The 11,789-nt window shown below is 38.5% G+C and overlaps 1 long non-coding RNA gene across 2 annotated transcripts; it reads left to right on the forward strand.

Annotated features, from left to right (window-relative positions):
• The first annotated feature begins 368 nt into the window (after positions 1-368).
• Positions 369-10,857, forward strand: LOC123379135. Of its 2 annotated transcripts, XR_006583160.1 has the most exons (8): positions 369-570; positions 2,192-2,274; positions 2,485-2,680; positions 4,973-5,061; positions 6,067-6,222; positions 8,208-8,352; positions 9,049-9,158; positions 9,915-10,857. It is a non-coding gene; the product is annotated as an uncharacterized LOC123379135 (long non-coding RNA). The 2 variants fall into 2 exon arrangements; XR_006583161.1 differs by lacking the exon at positions 6,067-6,222.
• The last annotated feature ends 932 nt before the right edge of the window (positions 10,858-11,789 follow it).

Consider the following 11,789-nt stretch of genomic DNA (forward strand, 5'->3'; position numbering starts at 1 on the left):
CGAAGCACTAGTTTGTCAGAAAAGCAGCATAGGAAAAACTTGTATTCCTTTTCTCTTACAGTCATTCCTTTACCTACACATACATTTAGTGTAATTTGGACTAGGCAGTAGCAAGGAGCAAAATAAAATGAGTTAAGAAGGGATCATGATGAAACACGGGACAGGAAAGAATTTGTATTGAGGGTTTATTCCTTACTGAAATTCGCTCCACAACGTACTGAAAAATGGGCCCGTATATGAATTAGCAGAAGTAAAGCACCACTCCTAACAAGCAACTGGGACAAGTGGTGCCACACAGGGATGACCTGACGTTCTCGGACATCGCTTCCCGACCCCTCTGGCCTACCTTCTTCCCATTCCGCAGGGACCTAAACGCACTGGGGACGTGTTCCAGAAGCGGCGGCATCTCCTGTCGGGGGCCGGCCACTCCCGGCTCCTGTTACCACCTCTGGGAGGTGACCCCATCTTTAGGGCACTGTCCCCTGGGGTTTGATAGGGCCCTGGGAGACCTGGTCGGGGTGAGCCGAGAGGCCTCCTCCAAGCAAGGCTGTTAGCGCCCAGAGCCCTGGGGTAGGTAGCCCTGAGGCCAGGAGGGAAAACCCTGGGGCAGAGGGCTCCACACCCCTCGGCTTCCCCACCGAGGGAACCGGGACTGCATTCGGGGACTCTGGCTCTTCCCCGGCCCTCTGCCTGACGCCTGGTAGGACCGAGGCGCTGCGCCCCGGGCTAGGCCCTCCACCCGGACAGGACGGGATGCCCCGGGGGAGTTCCGGGGAGAGAGGAAGTGTGGGTGGAAGGGTGCCCCACTGCTGGAAAGCGCGGGCCCGCGAGCAGCGCTCTCGCTGGCGCGGCTCACCTTCCGGTCGGCTCCCGCAGGTACTTGCACAGCCACGCCGTCTCCGCCGGCTGGTCCGCATGTGGGCCGCCATGTTGAATATAACAAGCCCTCTAGGAGGAGGCGGCTGTAGCGTAGTTCGTGGCTCCGTGTTACAGCACCTCTAGGAAATGTGTGCACTGTCCAGTGATAAGATATTTATTTTCACAGGTTATTTTTCAAAATATTTTACCTATAAAAACACACACATTTGGAAAATAACCTGTGAAAATAACGACATTTCCGTATTTGGCAATGGAACCCTCTGCCTTATTGTATTCATTTGGTGCATTGTTTTCTATCAAATATTTGTTAATCAGCTTATAGAATAAAAGGCTACAGAACTGTATTCATCTTAAACATTCATTTGGTAAAAATTAACATTTGTTTAAACATTTGTGAAAACAGTAGCTTTGTATAGTAATAACTGCATTTAGAATTAATTAGCATATCTTAATTTTTTATGTCATTCTTATCTACACATTTCTTCAGTGTGAATAGTATTAATTTCCTATATTTAATTTTTTGAAAATATAGTTGTAATTGAAATGTAGATTTTTGAAATAAAATCTAGGAAGCAAAAAAGTGAGTCTAAAGTAGGAATGTGAGATTACAAGAAATTTTAGCTTGATTCCTGACTTAACATAAATGTGTCTTTCTGACTTAAAAGTCCCTTAACCGTGTAAGTGTATGGCATAAAACACTGCCTTTTGTGAAATGAAAAATTTAGTAGATAATTAATCATGCCAATTGTTTTAAGATGGATATTCATTTTTAATGCATAATTTGAACGAAAACTACCAAATTACAGAAATAACACATGAAATCTCTGGCTTATGGGCATTTGGGGAAAGCTAAAGAATAGCAATGAACATAAAGCTTCCAGAAGAGATCACTTCAAAAGCTTTTTCCTCTCCTATTAGAGAATTTCTTCTTCTTCAAATTCTGCTTATTTGAACAAGAAGAAATTCTCTAATCCAAATCCTGGGAAATAAGATGAAAGCACTATATCAGAAAGCTCTGAGAAAATGACCATATGATTTTAACCCTGTGAGGATTAAGGTGAGAACTGAGTACAATAGTTTGCAGTATGTGCTATTGTGTGTATAGTAAGAATCTATAGAAATGTTACAAAACTATTAAAATCATGAATGATTGGTCTGTTTTTTCCTATTGCTTGCTATATCTTTGTTGGTATCAGTTTTTAAATAAGTATGATTTTAAGCAGTCTCTCTCTAAAAGAATCATAAATTAATGGAAATGTTGGAAGTACAGTATAAATATAATATTTTTTTATACTTTCTGTCTACTTCTCAGGTACTGCAATGGGTATTTTCTTCAAGTAAGGGCATTCTTCTAATAATCACAGTAAAACCATCCAAACCAGAAAGTTAACCTTGGTATGTTGATATCATGTAATTACCAGACTCCATTCAGTTCTTGGCAATCATCCCCAAAATATCTTTCACAGCAAAATTATCCTATTCCAGATTACATGTTACATTTTGTTGTAATGTCTCTGTCATGTCTTTTAGTTTGGAATAGTTCCTTAAATTTCATGAGATTGATATTTTTAGAGATTATAGACTTTTTTTTTTTTTTTTTTTTAGAATATTCCTCAAGTTTGGTCTGACATTGCCTTCCTTATGACTAGATACACAACTGCATCTTTGGCAGGAATACCCTATAAGTGATGCTGTATTCTTCTCAATGCATCCTGTCAAATGGCAAAGTATTTCCATCCGTGCCATTATTGATAGTGTTTATTAATTTAAGATGGTGTCTTCCAATCTTGTCTACTATAAGGTAACTCTTTTCCCCTTTGTAATTACAGATATTTTGTGAGAAGGTATTTTGAAATTGTGTAAATATCCTATTCCTTATAAAAATTTCAAATCTTTCATTTAGTTTTCTAATATTTGTCATCTCATTGTTCCCTACTTTTATTTGTTGGATTGTAATTTATTTTATTCTCAAATTATCCAGATTTGGTCAATGGGAGCTCATGTAACCTAATTTTCCTATTCTTTTGAGGTATTTCATCATTTTTTGAGCATTTTCCTGACAGTACCAGAAGATATTCTAGGTTCATATTACACTCTCTTCCCCAGCCCTGATAGAAGCTATTTCTGCAGTGTACCTTTTTTTTTTTTTCTTTTATGGAAAATGGTTAACAAAAACAAATATCTGTACTAGATGGGTTCATTGCTATTAGGTTAGCGATTGTTTCTCAAGACCACAGTGACTAGAATTTGGAATTATATGTATTGATTTGCATATGCATTAGTTTCTTTACTATCTATCTTATCCATCCATCCATCCATCTCTCTATTGCAAAAGCGTGAATTCACCTCTAATTTGAATCCAACACTACGGAGTTTATCCTAATTTTCTTTCTTTCCATATTTATAATTACCATTGTTGGCAGTGAGAAACATATCTACAATTTTATTTAATATATTTAGATATTTGATTAATCCCCTTTATGTAGCCTATGTCTATTTGCACTGACATCCCTTTTCCTGTGCAGATGCCTTCATTTTTCTGTTAAAGCTCTGACCCCCTATTCCAGGTTCTAAACTGTATGACACCATTCTCATTCTGCATGGATTTCTGAAATCCCACAACAATGTGTCCCTCCATGAGGGCATAAAATTTCAGTAGGAGTATAAATTGTTTATGGAAATAGTCTGGTATGTATATAAAAATCTAAACTAGACCCTCCTTAGAAACCTTTCCCTGCTAGGAAGTTAGCCTACATGAATACTCTTCACATGTACACAAAGTCGTATGTACAAAGGCTTTTAGTCTAGCTAAAAATGACTAACTGCATTAAATTACTCCCATATAGAAAGGGGAAAGTCAAAACATATAAATTGAAAATAATTACCCATTATTTAAGACAAAGAAAGAGAAAGGTATCCAAGATGTAAGTTTAAAGAAAAATAGAATAACTGTATACAAAGAGCAACTGCCAACAAACCAAAACCATAGGGGAAAGAGAGAGGAAGAGAAGGAGGGAGAAAAAGGGAGAGGGAGAGAAAAAGGAGGAAGGAGAAAGGGGGAGAAGAAGATGAAGACCTTAACAGAGAGATAAGGGAAGGAGAGAGGTAAGAAGATAGACAGATAGATATAGATAGATAGATAGATAGATAGATAGATAGGGGGAGCACATCACATTGAAAGCATACTATTATAGACAAAATATTCTCATGCTCTACTCAGCCATCAAAAAGAATGAAATCTTGCCAATTGCAATGACGTGGATGGAGCTAGAATGTATTATGCTAAGTGAAATAAGTCAATCAGAGAAAGACAAATACCGTATGATTTCACTCATACGTGTATGTGGAATTCAAGAAACAAAAAAGATGAACATATAGGAAAGGGGGGGGAAGAGAACAGAGGTTAGCAAACCACAAGAGACTCTTAATGATAGAGAGCAAACTGTGGGTTGGCAGAGGGAGGTGGGCTAGATGAGTGATGGGTATTAAGGAAGGCATTTGTTGGGATTGAGCACTGGGTATTGTATGTAAGTGATGGACCATTGAACTCTACTCTTGAAACTAATATTGCACTGTATGTTCACTAAAATTTAAATTAAAAGGAAAGGGTGAATTTAAATGTATAAATAAGTAAAATAAAAATATTCTCACACTCATATAGTTACTTTTTTTGATAGACACATAAAGCACTTACATGCACTTTTAGCCAGATTGAATCTCTTTAGGTAACTTACCTTTAGTTCTTGGTCTTTGCCCATTTTTATGCCATCTTTCTACCTGGACCATATGACACCACATGTGCTCATCCTTTCCCCATCCTCAAATACCAGAAGCCCTGGAGACCTTTATCAATTTGAAAGATTTTTTTTTTTTTTTTTGCCATTCCACATCTTTGACTTGTTCCACCTGAAAATACTGAGTACTATAAAATCTTCCCTTTTTCTGATGTAAACATGCGTGTAAGTCATTTCTAGAAGAGAATTACCTATATAATTTGGGAGTTGAATTTGACTGGTAATGGCACAATGGATTACATCTCTCAGGCCAAATTTTCATATTAGCAGATTCCTTCCGTCCTTGATCTCTCACCCAGGGCCAAGGCAAAGGCAGAATTAGAAGAGCCTAATCCCACCTTCTACTCACTTCTGTAGGATTCAATATTGGTTTACTGCATTCTGTTTGGTAAGTTCTTAATTAAAATACGTAAGTAAATAAATAAAACTTCTGATTTTCATCCAGCAAAATGTAATGCAAACAATATCCCACTTGTTTATTCTTTAACATCTATTTACTTTTAAATACCACTTCAGTCTTAGGAAATAGCAGTATGGTAACTTGAAGCAGTAAACCCAAGAATCTCAGAATTACCTGGGTGTCTCATTCCATCAAAATTCTTCTCTTCCTTTTCCAAGTTTAAATGTGATAAGCTCCACAGAAAGAATTGGCTGGTCCAAAACATAAAACCTTTATTCTAATCTGTAATCCTCTCCTTCACTCTCCTTTCAAATTTTTTTAGCATATAGGAACAACTGTTTTCCACCCAGGAGAACTTAATATGATAGCTGACTATAGTTTTGGCAGTTTGGAAAAAAATATAACTTTCCCTGAAGTCTCTGTAATGGAACAAAGTTTTTATTTAAATCTCTCACTCTTCGGGGCGCCTGGGTGGTGCAGTCAGTTAAGCGTCCGACTTCAGCCAGGTCACGATCTCGCGGTCCGTGAGTTCGAGCCCCGCATCAGGCTCTGGGCTGATGGCTCAGAGCCTGGAGCCTGTTTCCGATTCTGTGTCTCCCTCTCTCTCTGCCCCTCCCCCGTTCATGCTCTGTCTCTCTCTGTCCCAAAAATAAATAAACGTTGAAAAAAAATAATAAAAAAAAAAAATAAATCTCTCACTCTTCCCATTGGGAAAAATTTACTACAGATAATTCAGGAAATTTTCATTTATTTAAAAAGCCCTTCCCTCCTTCTGTTCAAGGACAAGACTACTTTTGTAGGGGCTTATAGAGAGTTAAGTATTGGATTGGTGCGGTGTTAAGGGAGGAAGTCCCTAGCTTCATGATGGTCATCATTATCTAAGATGTACACACTGAAACAGCCTCTCAACTGCCTTACCATTTTTGTTTCGTGCAAGTAATCACAGCATATGCATGCTCTGACAAGCCATCACCATGTTTCACTCTTTTTTAGCTACTTCCTTGCCACTCCTAGACCACAGGAGACATATAACTACACTGGAACTTTGAGGCTATGCCAAGCCCACCTGCCAACATTGCCATCTTTTCCATATAGCAGCTGCCAGGAACTCCACAGAGAAGATGAGCAATTTGTCCCTCTATCTCTGAGGTATCCTAAATCTATGCGGATTTTTCTATTTCCCACCACTTCCCAGCAGGATATTAGTGTAGAAGAGACCACAATTTATTTTCAGGATTGTCTATGAGTATTTAATTAGCTGTGTTCTCTTATTACTCTCTCTCTTCCTCCAGACTATGTAATTTTTAGCTAGTCTAGGGTTAAGGGGAAGGATGCCTTGTGTCTGATAGAGTACATATAATTTACAATCAATTGTGTAACCTTGGGTCTTAAGCTTAAGGAATACAAAAGTCAAAGATTTGTGTTCTTCTATATCTTTCTTTTCCTGAGACAGAATAGTTGGCACTGGTGGGAAGGATAACTGGGTCCATTGAAGAATCAAAAGAAAATTTCTAATTTTTTCTTTTAATTTTGCTTTATACATCAAGAGTTCCTAAAGCATCCAATAGCAAACTTCCTTCTTTGTTGACCTTTATCACTTCTGGTGTTTGTGCTCATTCTTAAAGCTGCTTTTTAAAAGCAACTGAAGAGTGATTTGTAGCTTTCAGCCTGAAAATGTCAGAAGAAATGGCCAACACTAGGTCTTGTTCTGAGAAGTTCAAAATATCTTGAAAATCATGTTCCGGGGCGCCTGGGTGGCGCAGTCGGATAAGCGTCCGACTTCAGCCAGGTCACGATCTCGCGATCCGTGAGTTCGAGCCCCGCGTCAGGCTCTGGGCTGATGGCTCGGAGCCTGGAGCCTGTTTCTGATGCTGTGTCTCCCTCGCTCCCTGCCCCTCCCCCGTTCATGCTCTGTTTCTCTCTGTACCAAAAATAAAAAACGTTGAAAAAAAAATTAAAAAATAAATAAATAAATAAATATAAAATAAAAAAGAAAATCATGTTCCTCCCCTCCATCAAACTGCTGCCTCCATAATTTACCACAGGGGCTGTGGTAATGATGAAGATATGTAACAAACTAATACCTGCCTGGAGAGTTCCTTCCTTCCTTCCTTCCTTCCTTCCTTCCTTCCTTCCTTCCTTCCTTCCTTCCTTCCTTCCTTCCTTCCTTAGTAGGCTTCATGCCCAATGCAGGGTTGGACATGGAGCCTGAACCCATGATCCCCAGATCAAGACCTGAACTGAGATAGAATCGGAGGCCTAACCAACTGAGCCATGCAGGTGCTCCCTGGAGAGTTTCTTAAATATGCTGATTCTTGGACAACAATCCACAGACACAGTATCATAGTTTTTAGAAGAGAGGGAGACTAGTACTTATATTTATAAAACAACCCAAAAATTCTATGCTTAGTTTGGAATATTCTATCCTAGAAGATATTACATATCATAAGTGAGCTGTAAAAACTGGCCTTACAAACATAAAAAAATAAAATAAAAACCTGCAGATAAGAATTATTTCCAGCCAACTTGGACTGCGTGAAACAACAGATCACTCGAAGGAATAATTATAAAGAATCCCCAAAAATATTAGTGACCCCATTCCTATGCACACACACCAGAAAAAATAACATAATAGTGTAATTCAATGCCCTCCAACATTTACAATCTAACCTCCACAGAACCATTGATGGTTCCAGAGAATACCCCAGTATTTTTGCTGAGAATATGGAACAATGGAAGAAAGAGTGAGTGGGTAACAGAAATAAACCTAAATAATCTAACAATGGGTGAACTTGTTAAATAATGTTTTTTTAAGGAATTCTAAATGACTATAAAATTAATCCATTCAACAAATATTTGATGAAATTCTCCTAAATTAGACAGCATGCTAATGTATTAAACTATTATACTTCTACATCTATTATTTGGAAAACTTGTTTACAATATATTTTTAAGTATAAAAGTTAATGACAAATAATAGGCATAGTATGATTTATTTCAAAAATACATACAGAGATACAAGCTTTGATGGACACAGAGACCAAAACTTTTACATGGATTATGTGTTAGGATCCTAGGTAATTTTTAATTTCTTTTTATTTGTTTTCTACATGTGTTATTAATTTTCTTTTCAGCCAGGCTCACCACTCCACTTTGTTCCTCCGAGTGAACGTGTCAGGTGCTACCTTGTTATTTCACCTTGTCACCTGCTCCACTTGGTTTTGATGAGTGGTGCAACCTTGAGGAATGATATTCAGAGTGTGGGGGTTTGATGATCAGGTAAGTTTTGGCAATAGTTAGGGTTTGAAAATGAGACCCAAAAGCCTGAACCCAAGTAGGTTTTTGTTTTGTTTTTTTGTTTTTAACGTTTATTCATTCTTGAGAGAAGAGCATGAGTGTGGGAGATGCAGAATGAGAGAGGGAGACACAGAATCCAGAAGCAGCCTCCAGGCTCCAAGCTGTCAGCACGGAGCCCAACATGGGGCTCGAACTCACGAACCGTGAGATTATGACCTGAGCCAAAGTTGGATGCTTAACCATCTGAGCCACCCAGGTGCCCCACCCAAGTGGGTTTTGAATGAAACTTCTTTTACTAATTTTTTTTCCTCCCTTTTCTCTATTGATTTTTTTCTTTGGTTATCTTCTCTTTGATAACCCCTGACATCTTTTCTTTTTTGCCCTTTCTTATGTATTTCATCAATTCACACTACATTCTCTCTTCTTATTATTTGTTTTCTGTGGGTTTTTTTTTTGCCTACATCCCCAAACTTATAACATTTCTTTTTCATTATTGCATCAAATGCCATTAATATCACTTTATAACACATTGATTTCAGAAGTATGTGGTGAGTGGTGAATTACATGTTTTCTATATAAAATAATTATTGGTTAGAAATACAGAGTCATACATATAACATGAAGTTCAGGGAGGCCAAATGTCAGATGTTTCAGCAGACTGTTCTCTTTCTCTTGTAGGAAAAACAAACAAACAAAAAAACATAAAAACACTGAGATTTCTTCACTTCTTTTGATTGCTGCAGCAACTTGGACTTAAAGAAATAAAATAGCCTATGACATAAATCCAGGTGGGTAGGGGGAAGTGCACTCTTAAACGTATAAAGGCAAGAGATTAGGATACTTTTTTAAAAAGATACAATGGGGTTCCTGGGTGGCTCAGTGGGTTAAGCATCAAACTGTTGATTTGGGTCAGGTCATGATCACAGGGGATCCTGAGTTCAAGGCCAGAGATGTGCACAGAGCATGCTTGGGATTCTCACTCTCCTTGTCTCTCTCTCTGCCCCTCCCCTATTTGTGCACACGCGTGCTCACTCTTCTCCTCTCTCTCTCTCAAAATAAATAAATAAATTTATTTATTTTTTATTTTTTTTAAAAGCAATTTCCCTTTGTGTCTTTCTTTTTTTTTTAATTTTTTTAAATGTTTTATTTATTTTTGAGACAGAGAGAGACAGAGCATGAACAGGGAAGGGGCAGAGAGAGAGAGGGAGACACAGAATCCAAAGCAGGCTCCAGGCTCTGAGCTGTCAGCCCAGAGCCCGACGCGGGGCCCTAACTCACGGACCGTTAGATCATGACCCGAGCCGAAGTCAGACGCCCAACCAACTGAGCCACCCAGGCGCCCCATAAATAAATAAATTTAAAACAAAGGTACAACTATGATTTTTAGGAGAAATATGCATTTCTCATTTAGCACAAAAAGAAGAGCTTTCCATAAATAAATTAGACTTCAGAGAATAAAATGTCTGTTTGATATTAGATATTTTAGGAGAGAACACACCCATAGCAGAAGGTCCCAACCATTTGCTCTGGATGTTCCATGGCAGGCAGAAACCACTTGCGTCGGGGACAGCAGAAGGGGAGCTGGAGCCCACCTCCCTCCTGTGAAGAGCAGCAGACATGGCTGCATGGGGAATAGCAACCTTACTTCTTGCTCCCACCAGCCTAGGAGCATTTCTCCTGGAACTTTTTCTAATACTTTGTGGCTTTATGAAAACTGAACCATAATTAACGGGGTTTGTTTCCCAAGCTCAAGAGATGTTTCACACCAAGTCTGTTACCTAATCATTGTCCTCTAGCAGACTCCTATGTTGCAGATGCCAGCACGCATCCACCTTCATCTTCCCTGTACACAGGCTGCCATTCATCAGAAAGAGAGGATAAAGGCTAAAGGGATTATTTCAACAGGAAGGAGCAATTGACCTTGAGGAGCAGTTTGTGTTGGGGACTCTGGAGAGTCAAGGTTAGTTGAAGGGCAGCAGAAAGTAAGAGATGAAAAGGAGAGTTGAGGAAATAAGAAAAAGCAGGTACATTTTTGTGAGCCACTTTCAAAAAGTCGAGGGAGTATTCATGAATGGCCCCAAGAAAAGAAAACCTAGGCAATGATGTCCTGTCTCTTGTGTCATGAGAGGGAACAAGACATCTGGATTAGATCTGCCACTTCATTTTCGTTCACTCCATCCCAAAACACAATTTTATGTATTAAATCTCTTCTGTTTGAAATACCAACTGTGGTTTCTGTTTTTCTGACTAGTACATAGGCTCATTGTGGAGACAGATGTTAAACAAACAGACACAAAAATAAATATAATCATACAGTTCTAAGATGAAAAAGGAAAAAAAAATACCTATATAATCTCATAAGAAGTCTTGGATCTATTTTAGGTTGTGGGCGGGCCCAGATATGTTGTGATGAGCAATCTCTTTTATCTGTTCTCTTGTCCTTAGTTTTTATTCACTTGGTAAGCTTCAATTTCCATTCCTCAGACAGTGACTCCCAAATTGTCATTACTTCTCCTGACTTCTCTCTTGACTTTTCTTTTTTCTTTCCTCTCTCCTACTTCTTGGATATTCTTACTGGCTTTCACCTCAAATTCACCACATTCAAAAAATTTATCACCTTCCCCTGCAGAATCTCTGTTGCTTGTCCTTTTTTTCGTATTTGTACATCAGTCTCTGCCTTCTCACAGGAGCCAAAAACTCTGGTTCGTTTCTGTTATACTAATTGGGTAAATAATATTGCTAAACCTCACAATAAATGCCGTGGCTTCTAATTCTCCCCAACTTGGTCCACCTAAATACACTGCTCATAAGTCTTTAACATAATTTTGGCTGTATCAGTCCTTTTTTCAAATTTCTTCAGCAGCTTTCATATATCAACCAAAATTCTGACATCAAGGCCACCTGTGAATCACCTGTAACCATTTTTTAAATTTAATTCCACAACTCTTCTGTGATCTAACCATATTCGACTACTTATAGCTTGTCAGGTGTGCTCTGAAGCTTTCCGCATGCTTGATTTTTGCTCAGACTGTTCTCTCTAAGGGACATATTCTACTTTTTACCTATTTTTTGTGTCTTAAGTATACACATTCTCTATTATTATCTTAAACTTTATATTCTCTATAAAGGAATTACTAGTGCCTTTTGTTTTTTTAATTAATTTATTATGTTTTTATTATTATTAAATATAATTTATTGTCAAATTGGTTTCTATACAACACCCCATGCTTATCCCAGCAAGTGCCCTCCTCAATGCCCATCACCCATTTTCCCCTCCGCCCCACCCCCATCAACCCTTAGTTTGTTCTCAGTATTTAAGAGTCTCTTATGGCTTGCCTCCTTCCCTCTCTGTAACTTTTTTCCTCCTTCCCCTCCCCCATGGTCTTCTGTTAAGTTTCTCAGGATCCACATATGAGTGA

Source organism: Felis catus, chromosome C1 (genome assembly GCF_018350175.1).
Source record: "Felis catus isolate Fca126 chromosome C1, F.catus_Fca126_mat1.0, whole genome shotgun sequence".
Lineage (NCBI taxonomy): Eukaryota > Metazoa > Chordata > Mammalia > Carnivora > Felidae > Felis > Felis catus.